Source organism: Lissotriton vulgaris, chromosome 6 (genome assembly GCF_964263255.1).
Source record: "Lissotriton vulgaris chromosome 6, aLisVul1.2, whole genome shotgun sequence".
Lineage (NCBI taxonomy): Eukaryota > Metazoa > Chordata > Amphibia > Caudata > Salamandridae > Lissotriton > Lissotriton vulgaris.
The window spans coordinates 105,350,115-105,369,122 of record NC_141694.1 but is presented as its reverse complement, the minus strand read 5'-3'; positions in this window follow the sequence as shown (position 1 = coordinate 105,369,122).

The following is a 19,008-nucleotide window of genomic DNA, read 5'->3' as shown; positions in this document are numbered from 1 at the left end:
AGCTGAAGATCTGGGGAGGGCTGAGTAGGTTAGTAATAGCAGGGGCTTCTCTGCTTATTAGGTGCTCCTTCCCTGGAGGGCTCGAATAATTTTGTGACAGAAAGGGGCCTTGCTGTTTTTTTAGTTGCTCAGCTTGGCGCCATTGTCACCTTTGACCTGTGTCCTGTGCAAGAACAGTATCCTCTCACTTTAATTCATTTCTGTTCTAAACATCTTAAGGATTTTGGGGGCCCTGGGCCAAACATATTTTTGGGCCCCTGTTCGGAACAGATTTGAATTTATAATCCAATTTCTGATCTTTGATGCCCTCTTTCAGCTGGTCACTGGACAGTGCACTACCATACTTGTCCAAATTCCTAATGTATTTGCATCTAATATTCAAGGACATTGACGTGTGTAACCAAATGGTGTTTCATGAAAGGGCACGCCCCTTGAATGTGGGCCACGCCCCTTAATTGTGGGCCACGCCCCTTGAATGTGGGCCACTTTTTTCATCAATGCCCAGGTCAAATTGTGATCCCAATCCGACCCTGCTAGTGGAAGCTTAAAACGGTCCTCTCTCTGACTTGTTAAAAGTACGTTCAATCCTATTCACTCGTCACTTAAGTAGGGGTTTGGAAAGGTTTGTTTTATTGATAGTATTCAAAACGCTCAGTGCATCGGTGAAATCCTGGGTTTTATCATCAAACTCCATGCCTGGGGTTCTATTACTTTACTCTGCCTGAAGACTGATTCTGAGAATGAGCACCAAGTGCAGACCAAATGTTTCTTTAGTCGAGAGCTTTTTTTCCCTCCTCCAAATCCTTCCACTGAGACAAAAAGATCAGTGTCTTCACTGGACAGATGCTGATGCCTGAAGTTGTATATGGTAAAGACAAATTACTGAAGACCCACAGATCAATTACTTGTGAATTGTACTCAGCTAAGAAACAGAACATGACAGCAATTGCTTTAGTTCACATCAGAGCCAACCACCTTCCTTGAAGATGTGACAGTTCGTTCAATGTTGGTATTGGAAGTGGCATTTTAAGCAGGGTTACCACTTTGGTACATTTGCAGAGTGGCTATATGGTAAAGTTGAGTCAATCACAAACCATTTCTGTTTAACAGAATAAGCTGCGAGAGTCTCAGCAGCGAGTCAAGGAGTCCTTCACAAGGTGTTTGAGTAAGGCGAGCAGAACTTCAGGTGTGCGGAGACGCTGAGACGCTGAGCTGGGACGCTGCAGGCTTTTCCTTTCGTCGAGGCAAAACATTCTGCTGTTCGGTCCCGTTTTTCGATGAAATGGAATGGATCCAAATGGAGCAGAGTCCTGAGGAAATCGTAACGCTTTGAGAAAGGGCAGTTAAAGGGCAGTTAGAGGCCAGTAAGGTTAAAAGTCTGCCTTTTTCACCCCAACTCTGCCGGTCCCTTGTTTGCTGAGCAGGTGAAGGCAGTAAAAGTTCGAAGTCTGCCTCCTAGTCATTTGGTCGGGCATTTGAGTGGAAACATAAGGAGGAGGAATTGCACGAACAAGAAGCAGGAGACCTTAATTTTCAACTGTAAATGTTGAGAACGTGTCGATTCTATAGAAGGTTCAGGTCGTCACCAGGATGGACAATTTCAGGCATAATGTTATTTATTGTGTAGTTGGAAAAAATGAAGAAATTAATTATACACGCTCATAGACTTACCACAACGCCGTGAGGGGAACGGCTGAACTTGGGCTTTGCTTCGCTCTGCTGTGCCGTGAGGAGAACGGCCCTTAGTCCTGCTTCCGCGCCGTGAGGGGAACGGCTTCCTGCATTACACCAGCGCCGTGAGGGGAACGGCTTCGCGGCTTCATGCATTGCCGCCTACATCTCCCAACAGCCTCCTGGGGAGCCATGTCAGTCCTGCGCCGGCACCAGCCCTCAAAGCGTGCCCGCCCCCACGCATCGCGGGATGCACGCGGGCTTTGGGCGCGTTTGAGCCCGTTCGAGACCTGAGACGGCTGGGCTGGGCCCATTCTGGGCCCATTCTCTAACACCAACCTCGGAACGCTGACTGCCCATCTCCCCACGGTAAGATTTAATACTTGGTCGCAAGACTTATAAAAAGGGGTGTGCATCCACAGCCATGGTAAACAGTGTGGTGAAGAAAGGGCCCAAAGGGGGGAGGACCATGGAAACTTTGGACTATTTTATTACTAGAGCCTTGTACGTGATCGCAAAAGAGATCGAGGTAACTGAACGACGGCTCTCACTTGGCTTGGGAGTTACCAGGACCCCGATGGAGAATGGACAACTGCGGGACACTCTCTCCCCGGAGGCCCTAAACGTAACTATTAATGACCTCCCCCCACTGGACAGTAATACCCTATTTGTGACTTAGGAGTCCGTCCAAGAACCAAGCACACCGTACCAGGCAGGTTGTGCAACAACTAGATCTAAGTCGGCCTCGTGTAAGCAAAGATTGGAATCTTTGAAAGATAAACAAGGCCAAAAAACCAAGAGGAGGGCAGGCCGGAGACAAAAGGGAAAAAACTGTGCGGGTGGTGGGAGGTCAGCGAAGCGTGTCGAGGAGGGGGGCAAAGATGTGGAGCAAAGTGGGGAGCCAGAGATGGTGGACCAAAGTGTGGTGCCTGAGACGGTGGAGGTGTCGCCACCCCCAATTATACCGGACATACCTGTGATTCCTGTGGTGACCTTGAATAGTGTCTTCTGGGAGAAAGTGGCAACAATAATTGCTGAAAGCCTAATGCCCCTAATGAATAGAATGGCAGCCATTGAAGTAAACTTACTCTCACTCACCATTGCATTAGATAGAATCCCTGGCACGCAAACAAACCCCAGCACCCCTACCACTGAGCAAACGCCCCTAACTCCCTGCAGACCTAATTACCTAAGTGTAGCGAGGTCAGTGTTAGATTATCAAAGTGCACAGAGGGTCGGGAATACACCATTGGCTATCCCAGGGACAGGTGGGAGTAGGCCGGGAACACAGGCCCTAGTGGGTGGAAATTTACAACAGGCTAAATCAGTGGTTGCAGCCAAAGGACCGGACAGGCATCCCCAAAGCAAGGACACAGTGAGGACAAATCCAAACACTGACCCAAAACCCCTTAGCAAAAACAATCTGCGAGTGTACAAATTGACCTCCCCACTGAATGTAGTCCCTTCGTAGTGGTTCTTGTTGAGGTACCACCACTGATAAATGGGCAAGAAGAAACACAGACCACCCTTAAGAAAAAAGTCACTGACTGGTTAAATAAAAATAGACCATATACCACAAGATGTTACTAGCGAAATTCTGATGGTCCGAAGAGTAGCGTGGGTGGTCCAAAGAACTAAGGATTTTGTGGGAGACTGTGTCCTAATTACTTTTAGGGACACACGGACAATGTCCCATGTATGCTAGTGGCCCTATCCCACACTAGCGTCAGCCATTCAGTCCCTTCCCCTCTCGTACTTTTATCCACCTGTTCAACCGCACAGTACCAGTGATAGGGATGCAGGCTGGAACTGGGTAGCCTCTACAACAAGAACAGGAACAAGACAGGGTAGACGCAGAGAATTCCGGGTAGCTGAGGACATGTGTCTATATAACAGCTTCAGCCCCTTGGATATGGTGGACTGAATCATTCCCAGTGAATTGAATATTAATTCCAGGAGCACACAGGGGGCGACTAGTGAAATGGAGGGGCTGGAAATGGGAGGATGCATGCAGGAAGAAAAATTGATAGGGAATGACACATGTGGTGTGGTAGCCATACTAAGTCCAGCAGACACACCCAAATTTCAAATAACTGCAATTGATATCAGTGGGGGGGGGGGGCAAGCCGATGACTGCTAATGGCCGTTGAACCGGCTCTATAGTCGTGGGGAGTGAGGCACAAACTGAGAGAACTAAGAGAAGAGTCCCTGCCATCAACCTAGAATCTATAAAAATTGTGTCATGGAATCTTGCTGGACTTTCCAATAAAATCATTTGTCCAGAATGGGGATCATTCATGAATAAAAATGATGTGTGCCTTTTCCAAGAGACCTGGGCACGCACAGAGGAACTCATAGTGGGTTTTGCCTCCTTCCACGTTCCGGCACTATGGAGTGGGAGGGGACGTCCCTCTGGCGGCCTTACAACCTGGGTTGGAACACACCTGGGCTGTAAGGCTAGTACTATTACCACCTACTGCAGGGATCTACAAATCGTGGTCCTTGCTTGGACAAATCGTTTCAATAGCATTGATTAATGTTTACTCACGCCCAGTTGAAGTAGGCAGTGAGTCTAGCACTATTGATGATCTCTCCACTTTTATTTCAACTATTTCCAATTATTGCAATATAGTGGTTGGGTGCGACTTAAATTGTCATTTCGAGCCCCTAGAGGGTCTAAATGAAGGTGCCCTTACAGCAGAGGGTGACCACTGGTCAATCCCCATGACACAGGCTCTGCATGTTAGGGCATGGTCTCCCCTAGGTGTCCAAGTCACTGCACTTACCAGCACCCATTCCTTACGAGCATGTAATGGTAGTACACCATTGGATATTTAATCCAAACACACATATAATAAACCTGGTCGAACATCACATCTCAATTATAATATGGTGGAATCCAGGCTATGGCCGAATGTTATCGACTTTGCTGTAAAGCCAAGAGAGGACAGTGACCACAACACCTTAATTTTAGAAATGGCCTTGCCAAAGATCGGCAGTCTTGGGGATCTTTCGAGGGGCGAAGGTACTAATAATCTGACCCTGACAAACAATAGGCGCAGAATTAGATGGTTACGACTAAAGGAAATACCAGAAAAGATTGCGAAATTATACAACCTGGCAGTTCCGCTGCTGGTAGAAGCTGCTGTTCTGAATGACTTACCATCATCCCCTGACTCTATCATACGGATAGAGGCCTTGCATGGGAGCCTAGTATCCAGCCTCGCTGAAGTCTTGATTCCCCGGGTGCCCAGGGAAAGAAATATTACCCACTGCTCCTCCTGGTATAATAAGGCATGTAGGAAAGCAAAGTCAGAATTAATGGCAGCTATAAAAGATAATATTAAAGCCCTAATAAAAGTTCAGAGGGCTCACTATAAGAAAAAAATTAAGTGCGCCAAGGAAGAATTGGACCAGGAAAAGTGGTCCAGTTTAATCTCTGCCCTAAACTTTAAAGACTTTAAAACATTCTGGTCAATAATTAGTGTAGGCTCAGGACAACCAAAACAAGCAGTAGAACCGAATCTCGCGCCTGAGGTATGGGAAGACCATTTTCGGACTCTGTATTCTTGCGAGGCTATCCCCGAAGATTTCATCTGCATATTCACTGGCCTAAGGTCTGAGCATTCTTTGCCCTGAGGAGTGTATGGTCACTATGGCCGAAGTATGCACTGCCATTGACAGACTTGCATCTAATAAAGCTCCCGGCCTGGATAATCTGCTGGGCGATCTTTTCAAGCACCAACCAAAAGTCTGGGGTCCCTATCTCTGCTTGGTGTTCAATGCAATCCTGAGAGGAATGGTGCCCCCTAGTACTTGGCTGGTTGCAGAGATAGTACCTATCTTTAAAAGGGGCTCGCCTCTGCTCCCATCCAACTACAGACCCATAAGTCTCATTGATGTCCCGCAGAAGATCTTCGCGAGACTTATTTTAGATCAATTGCAGGATTGGATGGAGGAATTTAAAATACTAACGGGCACATGCATCATTGTCATTTGCATTTCGGCCGTTTGCGAATGCAATTGACAAAATTGGGATGCATCATGTTTTTCGCAATTTTAGAAATCGCAATCATGTTGCGATTTCTAAAATTGCGATTGCATTTAAGAAATCACAATTTGCGATTTCTTAAATGCAATGCAAGAATATTTTAAATTTGCGAATTCGCAAATAGGGAGAGGTTAATTACCATGAAGTTGACCTTCATGGTAATTTGCGAAAACTTTCAAAAATGCACAAAAGTGCATTTTTGAAAGTTTCTTTTTACACACACACATGCCCTTGGGGCATGTGTGTGTGAAAAATGCACTTAAAGTTATATTTAAGGGGTGCAGTGGCCCCTGCACCCTTGAAATTGCATTCTCGATTTGCGATTCGCAAATTGCGAATCGCAAATTGAGAATGACTTCCCATTCATTCCTATGAGCCTCTAGGCCCATAGGAATCAATGGGAAGGGATTCCTTAATTGCGGTTCGCAAATTGTGAATCGCAATTAAGGAACTTTAAGAAATCGCAAAAAAAAATTGATTTCTTGGTGCATAACCGTTTGCGATTTCTTAATTGCGATTCCTTAATTTTTGCAATTAAGAAATCGCAAACGGCAACAATGATGTATGTGGCCGTTAGCCCCTATCAGGCAGGGTTCAGGAAGAACACCTCCACCATAGATCAAATCTTTCGCCTAGTATTATTACATTGGAAAATGGTGCTTATAGAGGGTGGCAGTCTCTATATGGTGTTTGTAGGCCTGCGGTCTGCCTTCGCTCTTGTACCAAGAGGCAAATTGTGGAAAGTCCTTTTAGATCTGGGCATTCCCGATTACTTTCTTTCAGTCCATAATTAGGTTACATGAGGCAAATTTTGCCCAAGTCAGATGCGGTAAGGTGGGACTCTTACACCCAGATTCCCCGTTGGCAGGGGGTAAGGCAGGGCTGTGTGCTTGCACCGACCCTGTTTTGCCTCTACGTCAACGGGGTAATCGCACATCTGAATGGGGTGCTGAATAATGATGCGCCAAAGTTAGCCAGGAATAGGGTATCGGCGATAATGTTCGCCGACGAAACCCTATTGCTTTCAAAATCCCCGATGGGCATCCAGAGAATACTGGATGGATTTGTAGAATTTTGTAACAAACAGGGTTCGGAGATTAACTCACTAAAAACAAAATTCATGATCTTCAACCAACCCAGAACCACAAGACCCAATCCCACCCTCGGCAAAATAATACTGGAAAGGGTTACTACCTTTGTCTATCTTGGGGTCACGATCAATGAGAGTTTGACGTGGGGTCCCCAGGCAACTAAATCCCAGTTAAAGCTTGCACAATTAGCGGGTGGGATCTTGAGGCTATCCAATGCCTCAACGATAAAGCCTTTGGGTCCACCACTGGAGATCAACAAATCACAGGCTAGGGGTGCAAGTATGTATGGGGGTGAGCTGTGGGGTCACTGTAACAAATCTAAAATTTCCAGGGTTGAGAATGGAAAGGGGCGACCATTCGGTCCCCCCGAACGTATGGTGGAGTACCACGATCCCCCCGGGAAGCCATCTTGGGCGGGAGGCGAGTCTCGGCTGGTATGCCCGAAGCGGCGTAGCCGGGGCGCGCCTTTTTCCCGCCCTAGAGTGGGCTGGCCTAGACACCGACGCGGCCGGCCACGCCCTCGGAGGCAGGCGGGGGCGGGTTCACGTCCACCCTGAAGACGGATAAAAGGAGCGGAAGCCAAGAAAGCATCCTCTTGTTCCTGTGCTCTGAAGCTGCACCTCCCCGCTGCACGTGAGCTCGAGACGGAACGAAGAGCAATTTTGAGCGTTGTAATCTTTCTTTTGTCTTACAGATATCCCGTCTGAGAATGCCCAAGAGAGTCGGAAAGCGGGTCGGTACCGAGGAGATGCTCCGCATGCTCATGAAGGAGATAGCCGATCTGAAGAAAAAGGTGGAGGCTAAGGACGGGGAGGGAGGACCGAAACGGCCTTTGCAGGGAACAATCCCCGGTGGAAAAAGCAAGAGGCCCAGAAGGGGAGCACTTGGGGGAGAGACCCCCGTTCCCGAAACCCCACGAGAGGAGCCAATCCCGGTGCCGAAAGAGGGGAATCCAATCCCTGTGGTGGTCACCCCCGTGAACAGGGAGGATATGCCCCCCGAGTTAGCGGCACAATTGGCAGCGTGGTTGGGAAACGATAGCGAGGGCGCCACAGCTGACGACGCCCGGGCAGTAATGAGGCAATTGCGGGAATCTAGGGAGGCTGCGAAGGCAACATCTTCTGTTCCCCCGCAGGGTCCGGCGGCTGGAAGTACAGCAGGCCCAAGTTCGGCGACAAGCGCGGGGTCTACTTCAGGTAAGCGGCCATTGCCGATTGCGGGGGAGGGGTCTGTACCTTCTCGAAGGGAGAAGATTGCCCAGCATGTCCCACAAGAAATTAAGGAATTGATTTGGGCGGATAAATATGTAAACATGTTTTCATTGCTTACCGACCATTACGAGATTGAGCATGTGAAGAGTCAAAAGGAGCTCATGCATCCGAGTGTTTGGCGCGCAAAAATGGCCGCCTTTAAGGTCGACGAGACCATTGGTACTTGGGGCAGAGCGTGGGGCATTTTTACTTCCATCATGGGTGAGCGCAGGCCCGAGTTGTTGACCGAGTTACCCATTTATCAGTCGCGTATTATGGAGTATTCTGTGGCATATGGGGGCAATCAGTGGTTCTGCTATGACAATCTGTTTAGAAAAGCTAAAGAACACAACCCATTGTTGACTTGGGATTGTTACGACTCCGTGTCATGGCAAAAAATGGAGAGTACAGGGATGTTGAAGGTGCCATTGGTAGGGAGTAACGGGGGGGAATCTTCCCGCCAGAACTCTGGGACACCCTTTCGGACGGGTGCAGGTAACGAGTACCACTCGAAGCCGAGTGGCAACACAGGTAAAAGGGGGATCTGTTGGAATTTTAACAGAGGGAAATGTACTAGGCCCCAGGGGTCATGCAAATTCAGACATGAGTGTGGGGGGTGCGGGCAGCCATCCCATCCTGAGTCCATGTGCAGAGCCAAAACGGGTGATAACAGTGGTAAGGGAGGCGCCAAACAGGTCTAATATAGTCCGAGGGGCGCCTTTACCGACCCCGATTGATACCATGGCAATGATTCCTTGGCTCAGCGAATACCCGGATCATGCTTCCGCTGGGGTGTTACGAAATGGATTTTCATATGGTTTCCGCATCCCAGTGGGGGATTTTCAGGGGGTACCAAATTGTAAGAATCAAATGTCGGTCTTACAGCACACGGCGGTGGTGCAGGTAAAGATTGGGAAAGAGGTGACTCGAGGTCGTGTCGCCGGTCCATTCGATTTGCCACCGGTTGCTAACTTTGTTTGTTCTCCTCTAGGGGTGGTCCCCAAGAAGGACCCGGGTGAGTTTCGGCTGATACATAATTTGTCAGCCCCACGTGGTCTTTCCGTGAATGACGCGATAGACCCGGAAGTGTGTTCGGTGCGGTACGCATCTTTCGATGAGGCCGTTGCCATATTGAATCGCCTGGGGCCCGGGACGCTGATGGCATAATCGGACATCGAGTCAGCGTTCCGGTTGCTCCCGGTACACCCAGACGATCAGCGTCTCCTTGGTTTTCAGTTTCAGGGTCGCTATTACATGGATAGATGTATGCCAATGGGATGCTCGATTTCATGTGCCTACTTCGAGAAGTTCAGTTGTTTTCTGCAGTGGGTATTCACAAGGAAGACAGGTTTTCAACATGTTATGCACTATCTCGATGACTTTCTGTTTTTGGGGGCAGCCGGGGATTCTGAGTGTGGACAGGCTTTACATGAATTTTGTGTCCTAATGAATCAATTCGGTGTGCCATTGGCGCCAGGTAAGACTGTGGGTCCCTCGACCTTGATCGAGTTTCTGGGGATCAAGCTCGACTCGGTGGAAGGTTGTTTTCGATTACCCAAGGAAAAAGTGTTAAAATTCAGGTTATCCCTTGAGACGTGTATTCGTGCAACGAAAGTAAACTTGCATCAATTGCAACAGGTGGTGGGTCAGTTGAATTTTGCCCTAAGAGTGATGCCGATGGCGCGCCCCTTTTCCCGCTCGATTGCACAATCCATGGTCGGCTTGAAGGAAGGACATCATCGCACGAGACTCTCGGCAGAGGTTCGCCAGGACATGTGCATTTGGATTGCATTCCTGGCGGATTTCAATGGTCGAATTGTCTGGAACAAACCAGCGGTGTCTTCCGAGGAGTTGGGGCTTTGGACAGATTCGGCGGGGAGTGTGGGTTTTGGCGCCATATTGGGTACACAATGGTCGGCTCAAAAATGGCCGTCATGGTGGCATGAGTGCGGGTTGACGAGTAACATTGCTTTTCTCGAACTGTTCCCTATTCTGGTGGCTTTGAAAACATGGCCTGAAGGGTTTAGGGATCACTCTGTGGTGTTCTGGTCTGATAACATGACCGTGGTTGAGTGTATCAATAGTCAGGCAGCACGATGCAAATTGATTCTGAGACTGCTCAAGGAAATTGTGTTGTTATGCATGCAACTGAATGTACTGTTTAGGGCGCGACACGTGCCGGGGGTGATGAACCAAGCGGCTGATGCGCTTTCTCGTTTCCGTATGCAGGCCTTCTGGGGTTTTCTGCCCACAGCGGACCCGGTGGCGGCACCCTTTCCCGAAGCTCTCTGGTCTCTCAGTGCCCCGAACTACAAAACCTCGTGGGAGAGAGTTTAGCACCCAGGACGAGGAAGGCATATGAAGGGGCGTTCCGTTCCTATTGGGCCTTTTTGGGTACTGCCGGGGGGGAGCTTTGGGGTCAGGAAGAGTTTGTAGTGAGATTCCTGCTCTCTTTACATCAGGCAGGCAAGTCAGTAGCTACGGCCCAGAGGCATCGGGCCGCCATTTCCTTTATGGCAAAGGCTCATGGGATCCAGGACCCGACAGCGTCTTTCGTTGTGCAGAAAGCGCTACGTGGGTGGCAACGCCTTGAGGGTCGCAGAGTAGACGATAGGCACCCGATAGGTCTGGATAGGTTGACCCTGTTATTGTCCGTACTTCCGGCAACGTGTTCATCCCAGTGCGAAGCAGTGTTGTTCCGAGCCGCATTTACACTAGCATTCCATGGGGCTATGCGGGTAAGCGAATTAGTGGCAAAGAACAAGCGAGATACGATGGGGGGACTGTGCCGGGAACACATTCAGGTCAGGGAGGAGACGATGACGGTCTCGTTTGTTAGGTCCAAATCCGATCAGGGTGCAATCGGGGACTGCGTAATCATTCAGAGGATCCCCGGGTCTTCCATGTGCCCTGTTGCGTGCGTAGAGGAATATTTAGCGCAGAGGGTGGCTGCATGGGGGGGGACCTTGTTGAGACACGCTGACGCCACCCCACTGACGAGGTTTCAGTTCCGGAGGGTGCTTGCGATGTCTGTTTCGGCCGCAGGTTTGAACCCCGGTGAGTTCGGGACCCATTCCTTTCGGATAGGGGCTGCTACTGAGGCTACAGCCAGGGGTCTGAGTGTGGAGCAAGTGAAACGTGTGGGGCGTTGGTCCTCTAATTGTTATAAAAGGTATGTGCGGTTGCACATGTTGTGAAGCTGTAATGATATACTCACGCTTCTTGTCTCTGTTTGATTTTCAGTTACGCAAGCTTACGAAGCGGGGCGGACTGTACAGTCGACCCGACTCCTGGGGACCAGCGGTCAGAAATCACCATCTGCGAATAAGGAGGTGTGGGTCGTGGGCCACTCATATGTAAGGCGTGCCTCGGACGTATTCAAAGCAGGTGATATGAGTCACATGGCTGGGGAATACGGGTACAGGGTGTCCTTCTACGGAAAGGGCGGGCTCTGTATTGACCAGTTTCAAATCTTTTTTGAGGGTTTGTTAGAGCGGACGAGGTCACCGCCGTCTATAATCATAGTCCATCTTGGGGGTAACGATCTGGTGGCCACTGGTAGACGACTTCTTCTCGAGGCAATGCTTTCCACAGTAAGTTGGTTGGCAAGAAGAGTTCCAGGGTGCACGATTGCATGGTCCCATATGATCCCACGGAAAGTGTGGCGGGGGGCTATTTCGGTTACTGCATTGAATCATTCAGTAAGAAAGATAAATAACAAAGTGAGTAGATTGTTTCGTTCAAATACACTGCATTCTGTGTCGCATGGCTGTATCAAAGGGGACAGTATGTATTTGGGGGACGGTGTTCATTTGTCCCGGGTGGGGAACGAGTTACTCATAGGAGACTTCATAGCCTGGTTGAGGGGTTTACAGCATGACCTTTAGGTAGGAGTATTTTGTGGGGGGTCCGGATAGCCGGTCAACTATCCGGCCTGTGGCGGTAAGGTCATGATCGGTGAGCAGTAATTCGAAGATCCCTATGAGGGGGCGTCACCCATTACGGATGGGAGCGCTCGGGGGAGGTGGCCAATTGGCCCCTCAACGGGGAGGCGGTCCTGTCTAAGGAGAGGCCGCCGGAAGGAAAGGAAAGGTGGTCAAGGCCCCTTCCTGGATAGGAGGGGCTACTGCCCCTCCTGGGGAATTTCCCGGGGCCAGGACATCTGCGACGGCAGATGGGTAAGTTGTGTGGGGTGCGGGAGGGGGTTTACGCTACCTTTTAGACACCTCACACGAGTCCTCGAACGACCGTTAAATGGCGTCGAGTTTATTGGGGCCCCCGTCAAGTACAAAGGGAAATTGGTAGATGCACTTGAGGTACGCCTCTGTGCGGTCGCTCCTCTCACAAGTGAGGGGGGTATTTCTGGTTTAGAGATCTGACACCGGTTACGACCTTGCCGTTGGCCCTTAACGTTAGGATGTACAATTTCAAGTCAAATGTTTTGTAGGATGTTAGTTCGGCTAGGAGAACCTTTGTATTAGAGATCTGTTAAGGTTAGCCAAACATCGTAATGTGGAAATGAAATTGTACATAATATGAAACTGTTATTTTAATGTTTTAATTTTGTTTCATATTTTTAATAAATACGGCCGGGAAGGGTCACTCCCTTCCCGCCTTCCAAAAGTTCAAGAACTGTTTCCGGTTTCCCAATTCTTGGGGATTGTGTTGAGAGGGGGTGGCGGGTATCTCAGCCATATGGAAAGGGGCGACCATTCGGTCCCCCCGAACGTATGGTGGAGTACCACGATCCCCCCGGGAAGCCATCTTGGGCGGGAGGCGAGTCTCGGCTGGTATGCCCGAAGCGGCGTAGCCGGGGCGCGCCTTTTTCCCGCCCTAGAGTGGGCTGGCCTAGACACCGACGCGGCCGGCCACGCCCTCGGAGGCAGGCTGGGGCGGGTTTACGCCCACCCTGAAGACGGATAAAAGGAGCGGAAGCCAAGAAAGCATCCTCTTGTTCCTGTGCTCTGAAGCTGCACCTCCCCGCTGCACGTGAGCTCGAGACGGAACGAAGAGCAATTTTGACCCACCCACCAGCCCCTGAGGACAGCGATTCGTTGTGAATACAGTTGATATAGTATCTTTTTTGTTTTCTCTGTTTTCTTACAGGTTGTGATGATTGTCGTGAAATTTCTTACGATGCAATAAAGATTGGTTATTTTCAGTATGTTTTGCAAATAAAGTAATTTGGAACAAGGATTGATCAGTATTTACGCTTGGTAATAAATGATGTTTGCTTTGTAATCTTAGTAACTTAGGTAGAATTGTCGTATTTATTTTGGTCGGGCGGTAAGGTCATGATCGGTGAGCAGTAATTCGAAGATCCCTATGAGGGGGCGTCACCCATTACGGATGGGAGCGCTCGGGGGAGGTGGCCAATTGGCCCCTCAACGGGGAGGCGGTCCTGTCTAAGGAGAGGCCGCCGGAAGGAAAGGAAAGGTGGTCAAGGCCCCTTCCTGGATAGGAGGGGCTACTGCCCCTCCTGGGGAATTTCCCGGGGCCAGGACATCTGCGACGGCAGATGGGTAAGTTGTGTGGGGTGCGGGAGGGGGTTTACGCTACCTTTTAGACACCTCACACGAGTCCTCGAACGACCGTTAAATGGCGTCGAGTTTATTGGGGCCCCCGTCAAGTACAAAGGGAAATTGGTAGATGCACTTGAGGTACGCCTCTGTGCGGTCGCTCCTCTCACAAGTGAGGGGGGTATTTCTGGTTTAGGGATCTGACACCGGTTACGACCTTGCCGTTGGCCCTTAATGTTAGGATGTACAATTTCAAGTCAAATGTTTTGTAGGATGTTAGTTCGGCTAGGAGAACCTTTGTATTAGAGATCTGTTAAGGTTAGCCAAACATCGTAATGTGGAAATGAAATTGTACATAATATGAAACTGTTATTTTAATGTTTTAATTTTGTTTCATATTTTTAATAAATACGGCCGGGAAGGGTCACTCCCTTCCCGCCTTCCAAAAGTTCAAGAACTGTTTCCGGTTTCCCAATTCTTGGGGATTGTGTTGAGAGGGGGTGGCGGGTATCTCAGCCATATAGATTCTTAAGGAATTTATTAGCTCTTCCGTCCAGTACCCCGCTCCTCCCACTGAGATTTGATTTGGGGATTACCCCAATCGAGGAGGAGCTAGCTTTAAGCCCACTAAAGTACTGGCACCACCTCTGGGTTACACCTGAGCTGGTTAATTACAGGCAAGAGCTTAAAGAAGTACTTATTAGTAGCAGTGCACGCAAAATTCCATGGATTGCTTTCATCAAGAAGGAACTCACTAGACTGGGACACTCAAGCCTATGGACTGACCCTGAGAGGGAATGTAAGCAGATTTCAACTACCATACTCTCGAAAGGATATCGTGCTGAGAGTTTGGATATGGCCTTGCGCAATCCTAAGCACTGCTCCAGAACTGTATCCTTTCTTATGGTAAAAGATACATACAATTTTGAAGGCTTCTTGGATGTTATCTATCCCGTCATAGCAAGAAAACTTTACGTGCAATGGATGTATGGGGTGTTACCTATACGGGCCTTCACATGCAATTGGAGCAAGTCTGCACTGAAAAACTGCCCCTTATGTCAATGTGACAGTGAAACAGAGCAACATGTTTTCTTCTTCTGTCCTACATACCTCAAACCAAGGAAATATTGGCTTGTCCCACTTTGTAAAAATCTGGGTTTCCGGCAGTGCATGCAAGCACTTAGAGTAATGCAAAATGACACCTCAGGACCCATTGTTTTTGCAGTTTCGCATTTTCTAGCAGCCATGAAGTGCATAAGGAGATCCTCAAGTACTTAGGGCTAAGCGTACCGTATCGGATAAACAATGTATTCTGTCATGGAGGCTCTCCCTCGTCCCTAGTCCCCTAGAATAGTGAATAATATGCCCTTATTTTGAAAGAAAAATGTAATGTGATTTTATTCTCACTGTAACAATTAATTGTGTGCTTTTATAACAATTCTTTTCACTATATGATGTTCCATGTCTTTTAAACCTGTGCTTTTATGGTATCTTCTGTACCGAAATAAAGATTTTATGATGATGGTTTGAGTAAGGTGAGCCTGCTTTCACACATTCTGCCAAAGACTTTGCTGAACATTTTAATCTATTTTATTCTATTCCATTTCAAATGTGAATTTATGAACGAGTCAGTGCTGGAAAATAAATAAGTTACTTATCAGTAACTCCAGTTCAGAGACTCGCCTTCTTGTTATCCCTTCATACATCTGCTTCAAAATCGAGGTGACCATTGCAGTAGACGAACATTCACTGTGTTGGCTTAAGTGCAGGTGTATTTTAAGCAGGGGAAAGTGCTACTGAACGAACATTATTCAGTGGCCTTTCATGCATGTTATACTGCTTGTACTGCTATTATCAGGCGTCCAACTCAATGACTTTAATAACGCTGAAGAACTGAAGATACAGGGGAGGAAGCTGTTCATACTTTGTGCTGCACATCAGCTTTCTTGTATTAGGCACAAAACAGGGGAAAACCCGTACAATGTTGTTTACCCCTGTTTACAAGCATGACTTTTACTCTGCTCGGGTACTCCGAAAATGCTATTTTTCTTAGACTATAGGGAGACTGCCCACTAGGAACCCTGAACATAAAACCACGTGGTAATAAAGGAAATTAAGACTAAATAAAATGATTTTTGCTATGGCGAATGGTTTCCTTAAAATGAGACGCATATTTGGGTATTCTCAATTGCCTGTTGTAGGTGGGTAAATGCATCAGTTGTAGTTAAAGAAAATAGGCTTGGTGAGTTCACATTTCTTGTTATAACTAATCACATCTGACAATCTAGTACCACCATGCAACCAAATTCATATTGTAAAAAAAATAGTAAACATTCTTTTCTAATGATGTACCAAACTTTAGAATCTTGAAACATCTCCCTTACACATCTCGTAAAACACATTGGGTCCGATGTAGTTAATCCCAGATTACCGATTCTTAAATACCGAATCATACCGATTCGGTATTTAAGAACTGGCAATCGGGATTCAGGTAATTTAACCGATTTCATTACCGAACCGGTATTTACCGATTCGGTAATTGCCATTCATTCCTATAGGCCTGTAGGCCCATAGGAATGAATGGCAATTACTGAATCGGTAAATACCGATTTGGTAAAAGGGGGAAACATTGAAGGGTGGCAGGGTGTCACTTTGACACCCTGTTGCACCCCTCAATTGTGTATGGGTGCACATGTTGCAGACATACATGCCCTAAGGGCATGTATGTCTGCAACATGTCATTGTTGGAAAAGCAAAACAAATGCTTTTTCAAAGGTTTTCATTATTTACCACCAACTTTTTGTTGGTGGTAAATAACGAATCCTAAAAAGGGAAAAGCACTCATTTGAGTGCTCCCTACATTTCAGATTCGGTAATTTACCGATTCGGTACTGTTAAGAATCGGTAATTTACCGAATTCTTAAATACAGTTTCAGTAATTTACCGAATTTGAAATGATGCCACCTACATATGAAAAGCCTGATTCCAGTCGGTAACAACCGAAATTCGGTAATTTTGGCCGTTACAGACTGGAATTAGGCTTCCTACATCGGGCCCTAGGGGCCCGATGTAGGTAATCCCAGATAACTGATTCTTAAATACTGAATCATACCGATTTGGTATTTAAGAACTGGCAATCGGGATGTAGCAGGGTTTCCGTTCTCCCACAGAACTGTGCACAGAGATCTAGAACCTGGGTGAGTTAGGGTGACCGAAAACTGACCTTAGTATCAGAAATCCCCTTACCGAGCTAGCTACAGTGTCTCATTGGTCCTAACAAACTCCCAATGACTTAGACAATCCAGAACATGAACTTAGGGTACCTCAGGTATCGTGGAACACATGAACACTCTTTCGCTCTATAATCATTTCAAACCACAACGGGGAGTAAAAGAACACACGTGCAAGTTTGAAATATTTATTTTTCAATGCAAGGTTCACAAACGCAGTATCTTATATAATACCAACATACATATTATAAAAATCAGAGTTATCAGCATAGTCACTAGTCCATAGTAAGCGAACAGTGATAGCATATTATAATGCAAAAATCTATAGAAATCTGTATCACCTATATTTCGCGCACTCTATTTAGCATACTATATTATATCTAAGAAGGTCTCATTTGGGTTTTTAGCAGGGCGGGCCCATACCTCTAAATGTCAGCAGAAGAGGATCACATCATCAGCTACCAACTCTCTTCATGCGAAGCACCATCAAGTGTGTTTTTGCATTCTCAGTAACTCTATCTTAAACCCGCGTAGAGCCCAATGTTGGCAGCAACATTATTTGTGTTATGTCTAATGTGGTGCGAGGATCAGGCCTCCCAGCAACCTTGTGTTAGGGTATTCTTAGAGGCTATAGCTCTCAGTGTGTAGACAGTGTACCAAGTGTCCCAGGCACGACTGATATCAGAGCAATAACATATTATTTTCAATAAATCACATCTTTCGTCTAGGTTGAAAGCTACAATAATAATTATGTGCTGTGTGCAAACTAAAGCCGAAGGAAAATATGTCATTTAAACATTTAATAAACTCATGCTAACTTCACACAATATATAGAAAAGCATTAACTATATGACAGGGATTTAGGTAATTTTACCGATTTCATCACCGAATCGGTATGAAGCGGTAATTACCGAATCAGTATTTACCAATTCGGTAATTGCCATTCATTCCTAATGGCCTGTAGGCACATAGGAATGAATGTCAATTACCGAATCGGTAAATAACTTCTCTTTGAGTTCTGCCACTCGGACCCAGATCATTTTATGTTTTATAGTACTACCTTTGGAATCACGAAATTCATTCTGAATCCAAAAGAATAAGTTCTCATTGTAAGACTGGACACAGTAGTAAGAGTCACTTACGACCAAAGTCGTCACACTCGGATCTGCGTACTCCAATGCAAGCATCAGAGCACGAAGCTCAGCTAATTGTGCGGTGCAGTCCCCGAGTGTCTGCGTGTGCACGACACTGGACTTGAACTCATCGTTCACCATGGCACCGACCACAATGGCGCAAGCGGAAACGTAGGCATGTTTAGAGCCATGCGCAACCTGCGCCGAACCATCAGTGTAAATGATGCAATGGAAATCCTCCAACGGCCGCATTGCTAAAGGAGCAGGGTGAACAAATTCATACTGTAAGAACTCCTGCGACCGTAAAGTGGCGTCAAAAATAAACGTGACATCCTGGGATGACAAGGATGCAGCCCATTGAATCCACCGAGGGTGCAAAGCTTTAGAATTTGGTACACTGGCTTTCGTAACCGCCTCCAAAGCAGGACACGGGGTAACAACCAACATGCGTTTTCCCTGTGACAGGGCACGTTCCTTGAGGATTGCCATCTGCACAGCCGTCAAAACTTTCTCCACAGTGGAAAACCGCAATTCAGCCGAAGTGTACAAGTGTGACTTGTAAGCCATAGGTACTGTATCTCCTTCATTAAAAGTTAGGTACGTGAAACCTACCGTCCCTGGGACAATTCTTATCACCAGGTTGGTCTGATTATCACGAGTCTGTAAGTATTCAGAAGCGAGCAAGTCAGCTTGCAAAGACTGCAGAATAGCCGAATGCTCAGGCAGCCAGCATGATTTGGAAAAAGATGGTTGTATCAAAGCATACAAAGGCTCGATACGCTGGGCATATTCCGGAATGTATGTCCTCCCGAAATTCAAAAAGCCCAGTAAAAATTGCAATTTTTTCAGTGTTGTCGGAGAGCGCAACTGAGCGCACTTCTCCAGGAAGTGAGGAGCCAAGCCTTTTCCTTCATTAGTTAGTTCATAGCCTAGAAAGAACACTGTGTATTCTGCAATGTGCGATTTTGCAAAATTAAACTTGTAACCCATTTCTGTAAAGTTACAAATAATACTGTTCACTCGACACAGATGCTCCCAAAGTTCGTCGTCTGTGAGATAGATA